The 21,296-nt window shown below is 36.8% G+C and overlaps 1 protein-coding gene across 5 annotated transcripts in view; it reads right to left on the reverse strand.

Annotated features, from left to right (window-relative positions):
- The window catches only part of ATRN (attractin), a 162,128-nt gene that overhangs the window by 139,433 nt on the left and 1,399 nt on the right, over nt 1-21,296 (reverse strand). The gene's annotated exons all lie outside the window — the stretch shown is intronic.

Consider the following 21,296-nt stretch of genomic DNA (forward strand, 5'->3'; position numbering starts at 1 on the left):
CATCAGTTTGTCAATATCCGCAAAATAATCTGCTAAGATTCTGAATAGGATTACATTGAATTTATAGATCAAGTTGGGAAGAACTGATATCTTGACAACACTGAGTCTTTTGATCCATGAACAAGCAACATCTCTCCATTTATTTAGTTCTTCTTTGATTTTGTTCATCAGAGTTTTGTTGATTTCCTCATACAGATCTTCTACATATTTTGTTAGACTTATCCCCAGTATTTCACTTTTGGGAGTGCTGATGTAAATGGCATTGTTCCTAAATTCAAATTCTACTTCCTCATTGCTGATACACAGGAAAGCAGTTGACTTCTGTGTATTAACCTTGTGTCCTGTGCCTTTAGATTTCAAGAGTTTAATTCAAGATGCATTTGGTGTAGATTTCCTTGGGTTTATCCTATATGGGACTTGCACAGTTTCTTGGGTCTGTAGATTTGCTTCTTTTGCCAAATTTGGTAAATTTTCAGCCATATTTCTTTCAAATACTCTTTCAGCCCCATTCTCTTTCTCTTTTCCTTCCGGGACTTCAGTTACACGAATGCTATATCGTTTGTCCTTCATCGATCATTTTTTCTAGTCGGTTTTCTGTTTAGATTGGGTGAATTCTATGGTTTTGTTCTCAGGTTTACTGATGCTACCATCTATTATTCATGGTCACTCTACTATTGAGCCCATCCAGCCACTTTTTTGTTGCTGTTGCTGCTACTGTGTTTTTCAATTCTAAAATTTCCATTTGGTTCTAATATCATTTTAAATTTGGTTCTAATTAATTTTATTTGGTTTGTTGCTAAGATTTTGTTTTTTTGTTTCAAGATATTTTAAATTGATTTTGAAGCATTTTTATAACAGCTAGTTTAAAATTCTGAGAAAACTCCAACATCTGATTCACCATGTGTTGGTGTCTGTTGCCTTTTCTAATTCAAGTTGCAGTTTCCTGTTATTGGTATGATGAGTGATTTTCTATTGTATCTTGAACATTTTGTCTATTATGTTAGAACATCACTAACATAGGGTCTTATTAAATCTTTTATTTTAGCAGGTTGTCACCCTGTTTAGTTTTAGCATGTGGATCTTGGCCTACTTTTCTGGGCTATTGTTCAAATGGCAGGTTAATTTTCAGAGCCTTTGTGGTCTTATTTGGCTTGCTTTGTTTATCTGGTGCCACTGGGCTCCTGCTGGTCCCTGCTAGTGCTGCCTGAGGGGGCAAAAGGAGTGTTGCCAAGTGTCTCTTGGTGGGGAAAGTCTGTGATGGCCCTAGGTTGCCCCTCAGTTTCCAAGTGTCTCTGAGTAGTAAAGGCAAGTCTTGAGCCCACAGAGAAAAACAGGCTTCCCAGAATGTGCCCTTTGCTACAGCTGGACCCCTCTTGCCAGTTCCACCCATCTGCCCCTGTGTCTCTTGGGTAGGGGAGAAGCAGCTCAGGCCCACATAGCCAAAGAGACTTAGGACTAGGCCAGTTGTAGCTGTGTCCTTTTTGCCAGTAGTGCCCACCTTGGGGTCTTTGGGTTGGGGAGGAGAGTCTCAAGCCCTCAAGGAGAAAGACGCTTCTCAGACTAGAATGCTTACTGTAGCAGAGTCTCTCTTGTCAGTTCTGCCCACCTGCCTTGATATCTCTCAGCAGAAAAGGGAAATCTCAAGACAGGTGGGAAGGAGTATGCTTCTCCTCAGCACTCATATTCAGTGGGGGCTCATAGTTGATCCCCCTTGCCAATGGTATCGAATCTGCATGATGTTTTCAGAGGGACTCCCATTTGATTCAGGGGAGGCATGAACCTACCTGGACTGGGTTCTGTTGTTAGGTCAGGGTGGGGAGGTTAGGAAACACCAGAACTAGGTGGCCTTCTCCTGTTGGGGGAATGCAAAATGCTATGGCTATGCTGTTCTTTCAGTCCTATGGTCCCGAACCAGATCACCTTCCTAGAACCATTCACAGTTCTCCTTTGGTTGTCTTCTGCACAAATTCCAGGACTTATAGTTGGATTTAGCGGGGGAAAATGGGTATATACTATCTCATTTGTACTGGAAGTCTCCCTATGGGTCTTTTCAATTATCTATTTTCTCTCGATTTTCAGTCAGTTCTTTCATTTTTATATATTTTTTTAATTGAATGCCAGACTAAGTTTTATAAATATTTACCACATTATAAATATATACTCTAGTTACATATAAATATATCATATATTATCACTAAGTATATAAAAACTATACAGATAACCTGAATCAATGATTGATGACAGTGTCTTCCTCCAGAGAAGTTTTATATCTGCTTCTAGCAAGCAACAAAGCTAGGAACAGATCTTAATCCAATCAAGGATTGAGGTGATTTGAAAGCTTGGCTTCAGCTTTTTTTGAGAGCTGATCTATTTTGAGTTCACCCTTAAGCATAAAGTGTAGTCTATCCTTCAGGGTTCCCAGTTAAAAGCTTGGGGTGTTTTCCAGTATTCTTTGCAAGCTCTGAACTCCAATTCTGTCTCCCAATTCTGCATGACTACCAAAAACTCTGCTTAGTATCTCAGCCTCTCTGCCACCACTTTCTGCTCAACCTCTTAGCTACATGTTTCAAATCGGCCAATCACTCCATGGGGAAACCTATACCAAAAGTTGGCCTCACCCCTCTGTGCTCTCCTTTTCTCCAAAATTTTGGCCTCTCAAGTCCTTGTTGTTTGCCTTGCTCACTCTCCAAAGCTTCCAAACAGACTTTTAAAAAATATTTTTCCAGCTTTTCTAGTTGTTCTCAGTTGGAGTGCTGCCTTAGAAAAAGCTATTCTACCATTGATAGAAACAGAAATCTCCCCAATAGCTTGTGATGTGATATGATAATATGTTCCAGGCTCATACTATAGATTTTCTGACTCCAACCTGAAATAAGTCATTTTTCCAAGGTACCCCAGGTTCCTTCTAGTGAGAATTATTTTTTAAGAGAACAAAGTCTGACACTAGAAGTGCTTAATGTCACTTAGCTTAATTTCTGAGATTTTTCAGCAGAGAGAATTAGGAAATACATTTTTAAAAGGGAAAAAATACATCATGAGCTCATACTGACATTTCCAACTCAAATTTAGGATACTAGAATTCTTATCCAACTCTCTGATTATATTTCTTTTCCATTCAAAAATCTAGGGTCTCAATCCAATATAAGTATTCACTTGTTTACTTTATGATACACACCTCCAGAATAACAATACCAATATTACTACCAGTTATATGATTACTAAAATCAGTTTATGATATCTTTGCAGTTCCTTATCTTTGGGAGTATATACCACTAGAAACATCCAAATTACTATGCTTCAAGGTGACTTGAAATAGTCTCTATGTGCTTCAGCCTCAAACTTGATATACATTTAGGTTCACATTTCATTTTGCATTTGATTTTTAGGAATTACCTTTTTTCTCTAATTTTATTTCATTTTTGTTTTATAATATGGTAAGGCATTTGCATGATTCTAAAACCTAATCCACAAAGTACATTCAGAAGTCTAAGTTCTATACCTGTTTCTGCACCCCATTCCCTCCCTTTCCATAGAGTAATCATTTTTCTTAGTTTTTGGTTTATCATTCCCTTGTTTGGTCTATGTATATACACAACAATGTAGGTGTATATATTTGTATAGCCTCTTTATTTGAAAACTAGTAGCATACAATGCCATTGTTTTGCTCCTTGCTTTTTCCATTTAACAATATAGTCTTGAGATGACCACATAGCTGATATGTAGATTATCCTCATTCCTTTTTATAGCTACTCCATTGTGTGGACATACCATATTTTATTTAACTAGTCCTCTTAGTGATCTGAGCCCAGACTAACCTGCTACTGAATTTTGTTTCATAATTCAAGTTCACATAAAAATGCAAATAGTCTAGGAGGACAGATCAACTAATCTGCTGGTATTCTGGCCTCTACTGTCACAGTATTAAGCAAAGAAGTTAACTATATAACCAAGAAACAAAATACACTAACAAATTTAGCCCCTGCCCAAATCCATGATATAGGGTTCTCAACTGGAGTATACAACAAAATCACCCACAGAGGCTTAAAAAACAAACAATAAATGATAGGGCCACAACACTAACCACTCTCAGTTGGGACCCAGCATTGCATTAGTGTCTTTAAAAGCTCCACAAATGATTCTAGTACATACTCCGAATTAAGAACAAATCTTCCACATACAATCTTGGAATTTCTAGGTGTTAAAGTAAGTGGCTGAATTTTTGACACCAATACTAAAAATACTTCTACATTCTAAACTTTCATTTTTAGTTAGAAATTTTTGACCTAATAATTCTTTTTTTTTTTTTTGACCTAATAATTCTTTAAAATCAACATACAATGAGAAAAGTTCATCATGAAAATTTATAGTAATAGCCCTAAAATGTAACAGATTAAACACATCCTAATTATTTAAAAATAATAAATCTATAACTATTATGAGTTCTATATGCTTTAATGTTTAGAATATCCTACTATAACCATCCATAATGATAATCAAAACTACCACAAAGTAATATGGATCCCTCACATTTGTAAAAAGTAATAAATCATCTACCTTTAAAGACTCCATAAAAGGGACAATTCCTTTGCTCAAATCCTGGCCTCTGTCCTTGGAGTTGCCCTGAATCCAGTTCTCTATGATCCCCCTAAATGCAATCCCATATGCATTCACAGCTTCCTCTAGCGTCTATATGATAATAACTGCCCAAACTATATTTCTAGCACAAAGCTAGACCCGTTTCAAACCAATATTTCCTATATTAAAAATTTAAGTAATTAAATCCACTTCTTTTTACCTCTTGGTTTTTCTTTTTTCCCCCCACAATTTTGTCATCATCCACCCTATCTTTCAAAACTTATCAACTCTTCCTTTACCTCACCCCATTCACTCAGCCTACAAAACCACTCCCATTTTTGTCCCTCTTCTCTCCCCATTTTGTCCCTCTTCTATCCCTAGGCCAATGATGCCCCAGATTAAATTCTCATCCAAGCTTATTCTCCTACAATAGCTCAGCCCAACTCCCTGATCTAGCCAGTTCTCTATAGAGACGGTCTTAAATTCTGTCCCCAAACATATCAGCATTTAAGAGTGAAGACAAAATAAAGACAATAGACAAAATGTGATACCCTTGCCAAAAGAAAACCTCATGAACATAGATATAAAAACCCAAAACAAAATATTACCAAATCAAATCCAGAAAATCTATATTAAAAAATATATCATGGCCAAATTGAGTTCATTTCAGGGATATAAGGATGGTCAAACAATTAGGAAGTCTATCAGTGTAACTTAACACATTAACAGATTAAAGGACAAAAGCTATATGATCACTGGTCACCTACTATGTGCCAGGACCTATTCTAGAAGATTTCTTTGAAGTCAGAAACAACACTGTTCAACAATGTCCTATAGACCTTAAACAATTCAATAATTAGACAAGAAAAAGAAGCACAGAGTATACAGATCAGAAATAAACTATTACGGGCTTCCCGGGTGGCGCAGTGGTTAAGAATCCGCCTGCCAATGCAGGGGACACAGGTTCGAGCCCTGGTCCGGGAAGATCCCACATGCTGAGGAGCAACTAAGCCCATGTGCCACAACTACTGAGCCCATGTGCTACAACTACTGAAGCCCACACGCCTAGAGCCCGTGCTCTGCAACATGAGAAGCCACCGCGATGAGAAGCCTGTGCACCGCAACGAAGAGTAGCCCCCGCTCGCCACAACTAGAGAAAGCCTGCGTGCAGCAATGATGACCCAGTGCAGCCAAAAATAAATAAATAAAATAAATAAATGTATTTTTAAAAAAAGAAAGAAACTATTACAATTTATTGGCAGCATGATTATCAACATTGAAAACTTAGTAGAATTCACAAGCTCTAAGTACTGCAAGAATTTCAGAAGGTTTCCTAGATATAAGTTCAATATATAAGAAAATCAATTCTGCTTTTGCACTTCTACCATCACAATGATGGTAAGAATCAGACAGTTTCTGGTTCAAGGAGGATTAGAGAGTTTCGACACCCCATCCCTACCAGATAAGCCCAGCTAAGCTCCTGCCTAGACCCATACAGGTAAGCTCACTAGAGATCAGCCAAGTCACCCAGATAACCACAGAGACTTATGAGCTAAATATTGCTTACTGTTATAATGATAATACTGATAAAAATAAAAATCAAAAATTTCATTCCTATGTACTACAGTAATCAATTAGGTTTAGCAATAGCAACAAAATTATATATCTAGGGGTAAATCCAATAAAAGTATGTGAGACGATTTTGAAAAAAGTTATAAGAATTTACTTAAAGACATAAAAGATACCTAAATAAATGGAAATATAAAGCATGTTCTAGATGAGAAGACTCTATTGATAAAGATGATGAACTTCTCCAGGCTAATCTCAATATCAGGTGAAATTCCAATCAAAAATCTCAACAAGGATTTTTGTTGAAATAAAAGGAACAAAGGGCTAAAAACAACCAAGAGAAATTTGAAGTTTTATGTAACTAAGGTGTATTTCAAATCTGTAGGGAGGAAAGTATACTATTATATAAATGGGACTGGGACGACTGCTTACCAAATAAAAATAACTAAATTAGGTCATTACAACAAACTATACATAAAAATAAATTACAGGCAGAAGAAAGATCAAAAAGTGAAAAAGCAAATATTTTTTAATGTTGAGGAAGAAATACAGGAGAATATCTTGACAAGGTGAGTAAAGGAAAGGAATTTTTTAATATAACAAAAAAAGCACAAGCCATAAAGAAAAAAAGTGATAAAATTGACTACATTAAAATTTAAATTTCTGTTAAAAAGACACCATAAAGAAAGTTAAAGACAAGCCATAATTGCTGCTGGTAATGTAAGTTGGCTAAATCTCTATGGAAAGCTTTTTGGCAATACCTAACAAAATCTAAAATGCACATATCCCTCTGATAAAGCAATTTTGCTTCTGAGAACTAAACCTAAAGATACATCCAGAAATGTGTGAAATGACATGTGTACAAGGTCATTCAACACCTTTATATAAATTAAGACACAACCATACAATGGAATACCAAAGAATTTTTTTTTCAAATGTACTGGTATGAATCTCTAAGATATGCTGCTCAGTGAGGATGGAGAGGGAAAAGCAAAGTACAGATCATTGGGGAAATATGCCATTCTTATGTAAAAAGGAAGGAGGAAGAACATACAAAATATGTAATTGTTTATATATGCTGCTAACATATCTGGAAAGCTACACAACTGATGACAGACTATTCCCAGAGAGGGAAAGGAAAACTTTGTACCATATACCCCTTTGTAGCTTTTGAATGCATTACCAATTTTAAAAAAGACCATATTTCATCTGTTCTAAGATATGCCTTTTTTTTCTCATTTAATATCTCTGAAATCAAGGTGCTTCTTAGAACTGATACCAATATCTTAATAATACTAGAAACATTTTTCTTAGTAGTACATAAAATAATGGTGTATCTTATAATTGATGGCATCTTAGATTCAACAAAATTAAGTAAAAAATTCTTAATAAATTTTTCTAAAATATAATTTTGGATTTACAGAAAAGTTGCAGAGATGATACAGTGAATTCCCAGACACCTCTTATCCAGTTTCACCTAATGATAACATATTAAATTACTATGATACATTTGCCAGACTAAGAAACCAATATTGGTACTTTTCTATTCCCTAAACGCCAGACTTTATTCCAAGTTCTCCAGTTTTTACACTAATATACTATTTTCTGTTCCAGGATACCACATTACATTTATTCATCATGTCTCCTTTGTCTCCCCTGGTCTATGACAGTTTCTTAGTGTTTCCTTGTTTTTCATGACCTTGACAGTTTTGAGATAGTGTACTATCAAGCATTTTGCGGAATGTCCCTCAATTTGTCTGATGTTTTTCTCATGATTACATTGGGGTTATGGGGCTTTTGGAAAAATGCCACAGAAGCAATTATACCCTCCTAATCACATCATATCAGGGGGCACATGATATCAACACATTTTACCACAGCAATGTTAACCCTGGTCATTTGGTCAAGGTAGTGCTTGCCAAGTTTCTCTACTGTAAAGTTACTATTTTTCCCCTCTCCATACTCTACTCTTTGGATAAGATTCACTAAATACAGCCTATACTCAAGGAGGGCAGTGGAGAGAAATTAAGCTCCACATCCTAGACGGGGAAGTATCTGCTTATAATATTCAGAATTCTTCCATAATATTTGTTCCTTCTTATCAATTATTTATCCAATCAATTATAGGTAAAATTTTTAAACTGTGAAATACAATAAGCCATTTACTAAAAGAAGATCATTGCCGCATATATAATCCCACAATTAATATACAGAATATATGAAGAACTCCTATGAACTAATTTAAAAATCAACCCAAATGACAAATGGGCAAAAGGCAAGAAAAAGCAATTCAAATGAACATAAACCAAATATGGCCTTTAAACATATTGAAAGATAGTCACTCTTACTAGTAATCAAGAGAATGCAAAATAAAACCACCATATACAATTTCATACCCATCAGATTGGAGTGAAAAAAGAACTAGAACACCCAAACATGAACGAGTGAAATGAATCCCAACACGGGAGTAAAATCTAGACCAATCCCTTTTAAGAACAATTTAGTAATATCTAAAATTGAAGTGCTCTGACCCAGCAATTTTACTCCTATAATGACTAAGTAATAAATCCTTTTGAAAGTCAGGTGGTTTCCAATTTTTTGCTTACAACAAAACTGAAGGCAGATATAACTCAGCTGTTGCCTGGTACATACTTAAAACAAATTTTCGATGAAGGACTATCATTTGACTTTTGGCATATAATTTTAAAGGAGTTCAAATACTTGAGAGACCCTGCCACAACAAAGTTTCTTCCATTTAAAGATACTTATTTGGGACTTCCTTCGTGGTCCAGTGGTTAAGAATCCGTCTTGCAATGCAAGGGACACAGGTTCGATCCCTGGTCAGGGAACTAAGATCCCACATGCCACAGGGAAACTAAGCCTGTGCGCCACAACTAATGAAAGATCCCGCGTGCCACAACTAAGGCCCATCACAGCCAAAAAATAAATAAATAAATATTTTAAAAAATAATTTAAAAAACTTATTTATGTTAACAAGATTTATTAGTTTTACATTTACCAAAGGGGAAAAAAGGGATTAATATTTACACTAAACTCTGTCTCATTCTAACAGTAAATTATTTCATCACAGATTTTTTTTTTTGGCTGTGTTGGGTCTTCATTGCTGCACGAGGGCTTTCTCCAGTTCCGGCGAGCGGGTGCTACTCCTCGTTGCGGTGCGCGGGCCTCTCATTGTGGTGGCTTCCCTTCTTGTGGAGCACAGGCTCTAGGCGTGCAGGCTCAGTAGTTGCGGTGCATGGGATTAGTTGCTCTGCAGCATGTAGGATCCTCGCGGACCAGGGCTCAAACCCGTGTCCCTGCATTGGCAGGCGGATTCTCAACCACTGTGCCACCAGGGAAGTCCCTCATCACAGATCTTTAAAAGTACTATCCATCTCAACAAGAGATGCTTTTCCAATAAAAAATGTTTAAAAGCTTTTTCAAAAAATGTGTATTAGATTTGTGTTGTTTGCTCAGCTGTATACTACAAATAACTGTAATAATTAGTTAATTCAGAAGAAAATCTTCAGCATGTAAAGTCTCATGGTCATAGAAAGCTGAAAAAAAAATCATTTATTTACAAATCCTTATTACAGAAAAGATAGGATACTCAAACTATCTTCAAGCATAGAACTATATTAGAATAAACTTCTATGGGGGAAATACACATACACACACAAATTAGTGCACATAAAACTGGTGAAATATGAATAAGGTTGATGGACTGTATCAATGCCAATATTCTGGTTGTGCTCTTGTACTATGGTTATGCAAGATGTTACTATTAAGAGAAACGGGTGACAGATGTAAGAAATCTATCATTTCTTAGAACTGTATATGGATCGACAATTATCTCAAAATAAAACTTTTTTAAAACTATATATGAGGATTTTGAAACTTATTACAGAACTACTTATTACAAACTAATCAGGATGGTCTGGTACTGACATAACAACAAACATATAGGTCAAGGGAACATAACTGAGAGTCTAGAAATAAACCCATTCATCTAGAGTTAACTGATTTTTGACATGGGTACCAGGACCATTCAATGGGGAAAAAACATTCTCTTCAATAAATGGTGCTGGAACAACTGGATATCCACATGCAAAAGAATGAAGTGGAACCACTACCTCACAGCACGTACAAAAATTAATTCAAAATGGATCAAAGACCAAAATGTAAAAGCTAACCCTATAAAACTCTTAAAAAGAAAACACACATATAAATCTTCATGATCTTGGATTAGGAAATGGTTTCCTAGATAAGAAAGACACTTAAAGCACAAGCAAATGAACAAACAAACAAAAATAGAAAAATTAGACTTCATCAAAATTTTAAACTTTTATATGTAAAAAGCATTATCAAGGTTGTTCTTGTGAAAAACAACCAACAAAATGAGAGGAAATTATTTGCAAATCATATATCTGACAAGGGTCTAATATCCAGAGCATATAAAGAACTCTTACAACTCAACAATAAAAAGACAAATAATTTTTAAAATGGTCAAACGATTGGAGTAGACATTTTTCCAAAGGAGATATACAAATGGCCACACAGGCACATGAAAGATACTAAAAACCAATAGTCATTAGGGAAATACAAATCAAAGCCATAATGAGATACCAGTTTGTACTTACTAGGATGGCCATTCATTCATTTATTTATATAAATAATTTTATAACAATAAATGAATGGGACTTCCCTGGTGGTCCAGTGGTTAAGAATCTACCTTCCAATGCAGGGGACACAGGTTTGATCCCTGGTTGGGGAACTAAGATCCCACATGCCGTTGGGCAACTAAGCGTGTGCGCACAACTAGAGAGCCCACGTGACGCAACTACCAAGCCTGCGCACCACAACTAGAGAGAAGTCCCCACACCACAACAAGAGAGATGCCCGCGCACTGCAACGAAGAGCCCTCGCTCCGCAACGAAAGATTCCACATGCCGCAACGAAGATCCCGCGTGCTGCAACTAAGACCAATGCAACCAAATAAATATTTTTTTAAAAAATAAATGAATGAATGAATAAATAAAACCTCAGAAAATAAGTATTGATGAGAACGTGGAGAAAATGCAACTCTCATACGCTGCTGGTAGGAATGTAAACTGGTACAGTTGCTGTGAAAAAGTTTGGCACTTCCTCAAAAAGTAAACATTGAGTTACCGTGGACCCATCAATTCCACTCCTAGGCAAACACACAAGAGACATACCCATATGTCCACTCAAAAATTTGTACATGAATGTTCACAGCAGCATTATTCATAATAGGCAAAAGGTGGAAGCAACCCAAATGTCCATCAACTAATGGATGGATTAATAAGATGTGGTATATGTATACTATGGAATATTATTCAGCCATAAAAAGGAATGAAGTACTGATATATGATACAACATGGATGAATCTTGAAAACATTACACTAAGTAAAAGAAGTCAGTCACAAATGACCACAAATGCCTAGGATAGAAAATCCATCAGCAGAAAGTAGACTGTGGTTGTCAGGCACTGGGAGGAAGGAGGAATGGGGAGTGACTGCTAACAGGTACAGGGTTTCTGTCTGGCATAATGAAAATATTCTGGAATTAGATAGTGATGATGGTTGCACAACTTTATGAATACACTGAAAATCACGTAATTGTACACTTTAAAATGGTGAGTTTTATGTTATCTGACATCTAGATCAGTGGACAGAACTCATAACCCGGGGGGAACAATTGTACAGAGGAATTAGAATGAAAATAAGAATTTAGGCAAAAAAAAAAGGGACACTGCAAAAATTGACTGTCAAAGAAGACCCTAAATACGTATTTTTAAAGAGTGAGAATGGTTAACAAACTGCTATAAAATTTGCAGGTACCCAATAAATTTTGTAAAGTAATATCATGGGTTTTTTCAGTAACTCTATTTATAATACACCAGAAATGACATTCTTTGCAACTACATAAAGACATTTTTAAAAAATGGTGTATGTCAACTGCATGTCAACCTAAAAGTATTCAAGGAAGTAAACAGAATTTTTAAATATTTTGGAGGTGCTTCAAAAGTTTGAAGATCAAAGCCCTAGAGAAAAATCATACACAGGTACACAAAGAGATATGAAAAAATGTTAATTGTAGCACTATTCGTAACAGCACAAGCTGGAAAAATCTAAATGCCCAGCAGCAGAAAAATAGGTAAATAAATTGGAATTCTGTAATGAATATAGCTATGAAATCAACTAGCACTACATTTATCAACACAAACATCTCAAAAGCATAAAAAATTAGGTTTGGGAGTGGGGAAAATAACATGTTACAGTTTGAAAACATGATCTTGTTTTTGGAAACAAGACACTGTGTGTGTGTATCTGTAGTGAAATAGAAACATGCAAGAGAAATAATAAACATCAACTTCACCACACTAGTTACCTCTGGGGAGAGTTAAGGTAAACAGATTTAGGAAGGAGTAATATAGGAACCTTGGTGATATCTGTAATATTTTATATTACACAACTTATTATGTAGTAATAATAATATTAATATGAAGGAAATTCAGAAGAGCTAGGTTGCAGGTACACAGATGTTCATTTTATTATTCTTTGTATCTCTTCCACAAGCTTAAAATATTTCATGTTAAAAGGAAGTTAAAGTTAGTTCAGAGACTGAACCAGCACCAAATACACGCACCAAAGCAACCAGTTACTCGGTCAGGGTTGGTCAGTGTTTCTCAACCAGTAGTCCAAATGATGTTCCAATTAAAAGACAGTAATGGCATCTATTAAAAGAGATGCATAAGACATGATATTTAAATACATGTTAGGGAAGGGCATGAAATGAATCTAATTCTGCAAATTTGCCTCAAGATCATCTTGCTAAACCTTCTGATTAAAATCCTTGTGTAACTTTGTAAGATGTCTCCAGTATTTCAAAAACCAATGTGAAAGGGGAAAATTAAGTGACAATTACAGCCAGTTTGGCCTTTTCATTCAATTTTGAAAAACCATCCACACAGGAAGTATGCTATTTGCAAAGGAATGCTTACAAACAGCTGAAAACCACTATCATTTTATCATTTAGAAACAAAACACAAAAAAATTCTAAGAAATAATTTTTAAAGCACAAATGCAGGAATAACAAACATGAGGACAGGAAAGTTGTCTACTTCTATAGTATAAAGCAGAGCCAAATACAATCTCTATTTTAATATATATTCGATTCCAAAACTAAATGTCACTTTTTATTTTGTATAAATATATGCTTCTCCTTACTCAATTAATTTAAAATACATTAAACATGTGCCCACATGTTAAAGAGTGAAAAGAAATTTTTCTTTTTATATTGTGAATATCATTACAAATTGTATTCAAAATGTATGTTATAATGTTTAATAGGAAATTACTTTTTACTATTTAAAATCACCATATCAAAAATAGGATACATTTTTTTAATGCGTAATTAAGATAGTCCACAAGATTATACATTTTTGTGAAAGGATCTGTGAATCATAAAATATAGGAAACACTGGTCAAGAGGTTACTTTTGTGTCCCTTAACAGCACCTGACACAATTTCAGCCTCTAATGCTTATAGGCTTATTAATAAACAAATTAGAAAATTCTTAATTAGAATGCAAAAAGTACCAAGAGGAATTAATTGGAAAATTCATTCAACTTAATAACTGTACACCATTAATGTCAAATTCTAAAAAAATAAAGAGGCAATTCAGCCATAACTAAAATTAACTTCTATAAGTGAAAGAGAATTCTAGATAAGTACACACGTAAATAAATAGCCTGAATTAAGGTTCACTCAAAATGTACTTGAAAAAACAGAAAACTTAAAGAATTAAAAACTGAAAGGATAAAATCGAACCAGGGTCTCTCGTGTTAAAAGAAAAGCAGTTAAAGGGATATGACATCAATAAAATGAGGAGAAAGAAAAAAGCAAGGTAAATAAAAGAAAGTCACCCTAAGGAGGAAAAATTAGAAAAAGTCAGGCTAACAATAAAGGGCCAGTTTGAAAGTATAGGGAGAAAAGGAAAAATGGAAGGAAGAAAGTAACAAAACAAAGGATTACATTAGTATATAGTATATGAATAAGAGTCACTTTTGCCACAATGCATTTGGGAAATCACAGAAAATAGTAGAGTATAAATGAGAAACAAGTTTCATAATAGGTTAGTGGCTGATGAATTTCTAGATACAATCATTAGGGAAAGTACAACCACAGTTTCATTTCAGTTTTAGAAACAAGATTGTATTTAAAGAGAAAAACCAATATGATTTCTGTTCAACCACAGTAACAGGTACCTACTTCTATATTTAATTCTCAAGATAAAGATAACCTACAAATTTATTAAATAAGTTAATCACAATTAGTAAAAACTGTTTTGATCATAAACATACTCTGCTTTTTTCCTATATATTCATCTGTCTTCTATATTGTAGTAAATAAAATGCATTTGCCTATCTTGGGAACCTTTCACAGAGGTAAAGTTTAAATGTCAGATACCTGCTTTCAAACATATTAGGCAATTATATTAAGACATTCATGCTAAATTTTTCTTTTTACTCAATAAACATATTTTTACCTTTTCATCTAAGTAAACTCTTCCAGGAATCCGCCAAAAACTTGAAAGGTCTATTATGTATTTTATATACAGTTTTCACCCAAAATAACATAAATTCATACAACATAAGCACATATTTTGTTGATTCCTCCCATAATCCTCTCTTTTTTTCCCTGTCACAAAATCAAGGGATGAATAACTGCCATTCAATGACTTGGCTCTATTATCAATACACTTAATCTCAACACAGAACAGTCTTCACTGCAGTAACCTCAACATTCCACATAGTGGGTCCCTCATGGAGTGAATTTCTGATAAACTGGGGGACCAGCATCTCATTACATGATACGATATTTTCCAGACCATTCCCAATTGTCATCATCAACACTTACTGAGTATTCACCAAACAGCAGGTTCTAAGAATAGGCAGGGATGTCACTGTCCTCACCTGCCCGGTACTGGCCCCACTTTCTGGTGACAATAAGTGTGTTTTCCGTTTTCCTTCCCCTTTCTCAGTCCTGCCATCTATGGAGTTGGACCCTCATCCCCCAGCTCCAGAGAGGTACCCAACTCAGGTCTGATCAGTCAGAACATTCCCAGGACACTAGCCAGTGACTGCTTCAGTAAAGGACAAGGGACCAACCAGCGAGACTCTCACCCTTCCTTATCTGTTACACGCTCCTAAGGAAAAGTTACTCTTTTCCAGTTTGATTTAGCTCCTGGAGACATCACATGAAGAGAGCCTGCCTGAAAGTGAGGCCAGTAAAGAGAGAAGGAGAGAGACCAACTGGTCACCTGGATCTACCCACATATGAAGCTAACAATATCCCCTGGACTTTTCTGTCACATAAACCAATAAATCTCTCCCATCTTTTCCTCTTAAGCTTGTCTGAGTTGGGCATCTGTCACTAAAAGAACTTTGATAGAAATTGTATCCAATACAATTTACAAATAGGGTGACAATTAATGAGCCTCTGAATGTGAAACTAGATAAAAAGAGCTAAAGTACAGGGCAGTGAGAACAGCCTGATCCTGAGCTGGAAATTGGCAATCCCAGTTATGCGGTATCAAAGAAACAAGTTAAAACTACTGCCCGTGGTAACTCAGGGTTTGGATCATGTGCCCAACATGATTGGAACATTGGGAGATTCAGTATTAAAAAGTCAGTAGGGGCTTCCCTGGTGGCGCAGTGGTTAAGAATCCGCCTGCCAATGCAGGGGACACGGGTTCGAGCCCTGGTCTGGGAAGATCCCACATGCCGCGGAGCAACTAGGCCCGTGAGCCACAACTATTGAGCCTGCGCATCTGGAGCCTGTGCTCGCAACGGGAGAGGCCGCGACAGTGAGAGGCCCGCGCACCGCGATGAAGAGTGGCCCCCGCTCGCCGCAACTGGAGAAAGCCCTCGCACAGAAACGAAGACCCAGCACAGCCAAAAATAAATAAATTAATTAATTAATTAAAAAAAAAAAAAAAAGTCAGTAATTTAGACCATGTTGTCAATTCCAAGAGGATAAGGCCCAGGTAGGGGTAAAATAGGTGAAGGGGATTAAGAGTTACAAACAACCAATTATAAAATAAATAAGCCACAGGGATGTAATATACAGCATAAGGAATATGGTCAATAATACTACAGTAACTGTGTATGGGAACAGATAGTTACTAAACTTATCATGGTGATCATTTCATAATGTATGCAAATGTCAGATCACTATGTAGTACACCTGAAACTAACATAACATTGTACATAAATTGTATTTCAATCAAAAAACAAAAACAGGGAATTCCCTGGTGGTCCGGTGGTTAGGACTCCGTGCTTTCAGGGCACGGGTTCGATCCCTGGTCAGGGAATTAAGATCCTGCAAGCCGGGCAGCACGGCCAAAATAAATTAAAAAATAAAATAAAACAAAATAAAATAAAATACAAAAACAAAACAAGAGGATAAGGCCCAAACTCCTTGGTATGGAGTTTAATGATCTGGCCCTATGTCCCTCTGTATGTTAGGAAGGTTTCTGAGCAAGACAGTGATACATGTTCTCAGGGGATTATATGACACAGGGTAGAATGTATTCTGGAGGTACAAGAAACCAGCCAGGGTGCAACAGAGGCAGGTCAGCAATGAGGTGAAGGGCCAGGTGCACTAGGATGGCAGCAGGAAGAACGGAAAGGAACACATTTCTAAGACTTTAGAGAAGGGAGAATAAACAGAAAGAGCAAAAGATTACTCCTAAGTTTTGACCTTTGGTTATCTAAAGTAGAATTTGCTACTGAAATAAGGAAGTACAAAGGAAAACACTATTTTTTTCAATGAGGATAAGAAGTTTGGTCTTCGATGTGGCTTAGTATGAGGTGGACAGCACAACATCCCAATAAAGATGCCCAGCAAACAGTGGAAGACAAGACAATGAAATTCAGGAGAAATAAAAGGACAAAAGACAAACACGGCAGTCATATAGGTACAGATAACTTTTTTTTAAGTCATAAAGAATATATAGCAGAACTTCATTCCTTCATTCAACAATAGTTATTGAGCACTATGTGTCAGCCACTGCTCTAGGCTCTGGGAATATAACAGTCAGCAAAACAGATAAAAATTCCTGCCTCTTGGAGCTTATATTCTACTGGGAAAAACAGACAAGTCTAAATTTGATTCATGAACATAAATTTAGGGCTTCAGGTTAATACTTCTTAGTAATTACTGTAAGCAAAATAAGTATTTATTTTACCTTATCAAATTTTATTTTCCAGAATTTTCACTTCACTAGTTAGAAAAGCGTATTTATGTCCTCAGGCCAGTAGCCAGACAGATTCAAGTAAATTAAGTTTTTTTTTTTAATGCTAGCTTTCCTATTGTAACAAACCTATTTTCCCTCCTTTGTTTCTCAGAGTGTTGGGATTATGTCAGCCCTTCCAACTAATGTCCATAAAGGATGACTAGACTCAGAAAAAATGAGAGGCCAAATGGTACAATGGAAAGCATATGTTTGAGAATTAGACAAGGCCTGAGTTCAAATCTCAATTTTTCACAAGTTGTGTAACCTTGGGCAAGTTACTCTGTATCTCCAAGCTTCAGTTTACCCAACTGTGAAATGGGAATAACTTCACTTTAAGGATTAAAAAGAATAATTTCTAAAAGGCCCTTGATACAACACCTGGAAAAAATGGAGAAATGCTAGAAAAATGGAAGCAGCTATGCTGCAACTATTACTACTACTATTACTGCAATGTGCTGGGCACAAAACAGATGCTCAATAAATGCCTTTCTTTTTCTTCTATAGACAGTATTAATATCATGGGTAACTATAAGGCTCTAATTCAGCAGGTTATTGTATTCTAACCTCCCAGAAGTTATATACAGGAACTTAAAAGAATTAAATGCATATTAATTTCATAAATGAGCTTAACATCTTTATTTTCTAACTTAAACTATATTTATCCGCCAAAGAAAAATTTCGATGGTGATATCACAAGTAGAAAAACATGATTACTGAATCACATAAAAATGAATGGAAGTGGCATTGCTTTAGAAATCATCCACCAAAGATTTCATAGTTATTTTTATTAAACTGACACCATTAACCTTATCCTCTGTAATTAATCATTTCTATAGTATCTTACACTTGGAAAAAAAATTAAGTGATTTTCTAACTATGATCACACAATAATCCAAATTGTAAACAACACCCTCAGAGTTCTCCTGAAGATTAAATGGCACAATATACATGAAAATGCCTGACCGGGTCCGTGGCATGTAGTATGGACTCAGTATGATAACTTCAGTGAAATCTAACCCTCTTATTATCCTCCGTTCCTTTCAATTAATGAAAAGGACCTTATAACAGCAATTGTAACACAGGATTTATGGAACTAAAAGGCTTAAAAATCACACCAACCTAATGCTGACCCAAACCAGAAAGGTATTCATTCTAATGTCTCGAAGTTTAATAACAAAGAGGTTTGTAAGTTAAATCAAGACATATACCAACACATAATGAAAACCAACATTTCACTCTTCCCCTAAAAAATCCTACAACTAAAAATTTAATGAAAGGTTTTTTTTAAAGCCTAGAAATGTAAGTTCCTCTTACTTTCACTGTTTTTAATATTGTTTCTTTTTTTTTTAAGATTTATTATTTTTTATTTATTTATTTATCTTTGGCTGCATTGGGTCTTAGTTGTAGCATGCAGGATCTTCGTTGAGGCATGTGGGATCTTTTGTTGGGCGCGCAGGCTTCACTCTAGTTGTGGTGTGTGGGTTTTCTCTCTCTAGTTGTGGTGTGTGGGTTTTCTCCCTCTAGTTGTGGTGTGCAGGTTCCAGAGCGCGTGGGCTCTGTAGTTTGCGGCATGCGGGCTCTCTAGTTGAGGTGTGCGAGCTCAGTAGTTGCGGCATGCGGGCTTAGTTGCCCGCGGCATATGGGAATCTCAGTTCCCTGACCAGGGATCGAACCTGCGTCCCCTGCATTGGAAGGTAGATTCTTTACCACTGGACCACCAGCGAAGTCCTTACTTTCCTTTTTTTAAAATGCAAATTCCAGAAGCCCACAAAATATAATGAAATTATCAGACTAAAGGTCATAACTCTTTGCCCAGGAAAGAGCACTGACACCAGCTGGAACTGGCTCAAGTGGAGTGTCCACAACAACCAGGGGAGCCCCTTCACTCATGGATGACGCCATTTGAGACAACCAGTGTCAGGACCGGCTGTTCCCCCTAACAAGTAGATTTTCTCCAATCCTCTGGACTGTCCACATGGACACTTGGACCTGCTTTCTCTATATGTAGATGACTCCAATGCTTACACCTGTCCCACAAGGCAGAAACCCTGTAAACACTCCAATCTCAGTATGTGCAAAATTAAACATCTCAAATCTGCTCCTCCTGTGTCCCTATGTCTGTTAATGGTAACACCGTCCTCTCAATCACCTAAGATAGGATCTAGTTTTCTTTCCTTCACCATCCCCCTCTCTCTTCCCAAGAGCAAGCCAGTTTCAAAGAAAGATCTGTCATTCACCGAGCACCTAACCCTGCCTCCATTCCCACAGCTTATCTCAAGTTCTCATTACTGCTGTCCTGACCCATGTCAACAGTTCCAATCTAGTTGCCCACCATCTCTCATGCTTAAAGTGAGTCCACCTTCTCTGAACATTACAGACAGACTGATCTAGCTATAATATATCCCTCCCCACCCTGTGGGCCCCCACGGTCTACTAAGGCATCCCAGATTTTCAGAACTTGAAGAACTCTCCTCTGACCCAACCATCCATTCACTTGATCGTGGAAGTTCCTCAAATTCAAAATGCTCTGGCCCCATCTTCAAAGGCCATTCCTGCTCTGGCGCCAATCTAAAAGCCTGTAATGTCATGAAAACAAGATGAACTATGCTATTCTACTGCTCACAGGCTAAAGGTCAAAATTCTCAACCCAACCAACAGGGCTCCACAAGGCCTGGCTCCTGCCTATCTCTTCAGTCTTGCCATGCTCCCCTTTGCTCTCTCTGCTCCAGCCACCTGGCTTTCTATCCATCCTGCCATGATCCCTCTCATCTCCAAGCTTCTGTACGTACTGGCCCCTCAGCACCCCACCTCCCATGTAGGTGGTGGCATTTCACCCTTCAGATCTCAACTCAAAAGCCACTTATTCAGACACTAACCTTACCTTTCCAAACTAAATCAAGTCCTCCGTTTGCCCCCTCCTCTTCACTTCCATAGCTTTAAGAAAAATCATAAGAAATTGATTACTGTTCCCAAGCTAGAATGTAAGCTCCGTAAGAGCAGGACTGTGTCTGTCTTGTTAACCACTATAATCTCATAACCTAACCCAGAGTAGCCCTCAACAAGTTTGTATAGATTAATGTAGTTCATAAACCAGAACATTACCCAGAACCCTAATTAAAGGTACAAGGCTGGCCCTACAGTACACTAGTCTTGAAATCACTCGCTTTCTCCACAACGACAAAGAGCTCAGCTCTTCAATGTTCTCCGTGTTCCCCTGAAGACCTGACATTACGTGAGTCTATAATTCTATGGTTCCAAACCTCTCTCTCGCAATTCTCTTCTATATACCCTGGCACTAGCAATACTTTACTTTCTGGTCTCCACAATTCTGTTTGCATCCTTTGTTCCATTTGAAATTTTTTTCCCAGCGCCACACTTCCAAATCCTACTATCCTCAAGTGCTCAAATCCGACGTCACCTCCTCCTCAAAATATCCCTTGTATCCCCTCAGGTAGTCACACCCTCTCTGCCCCTGAATTCCCACAGGTTCTCCCTTGCCTCATTCAGGTCTCAGATCAAATGTCATTTCAAATGAGTGCCTTCTCCTAAAGTTACCAACTGGTTATAATTGTCTATCAGGCCATCCTGACTTACTTTCTCGACAGCACTTACCATCACCTAAAATTATTTGTTCTTTTCTTTCACTTATTTATTTACTCCTTAACTGTCTGTCTCCCCACTAGAATGTAAGATCTATGAGAGCAGGGACCCTGTCCGTCTTGTTCTTCATATTTCCCCACTCTTCCACATCTGACATCAAAAAAGTTCAGTAAATATCTGCCAAAAGCATGAATGACTCTGTAGCCCTTATGATTATGGTTATCTATGTA

The sequence above is a fragment of the Balaenoptera acutorostrata genome, chromosome 15 (assembly GCF_949987535.1).
Source record: "Balaenoptera acutorostrata chromosome 15, mBalAcu1.1, whole genome shotgun sequence".
Classification (NCBI taxonomy): domain Eukaryota; kingdom Metazoa; phylum Chordata; class Mammalia; order Artiodactyla; family Balaenopteridae; genus Balaenoptera; species Balaenoptera acutorostrata.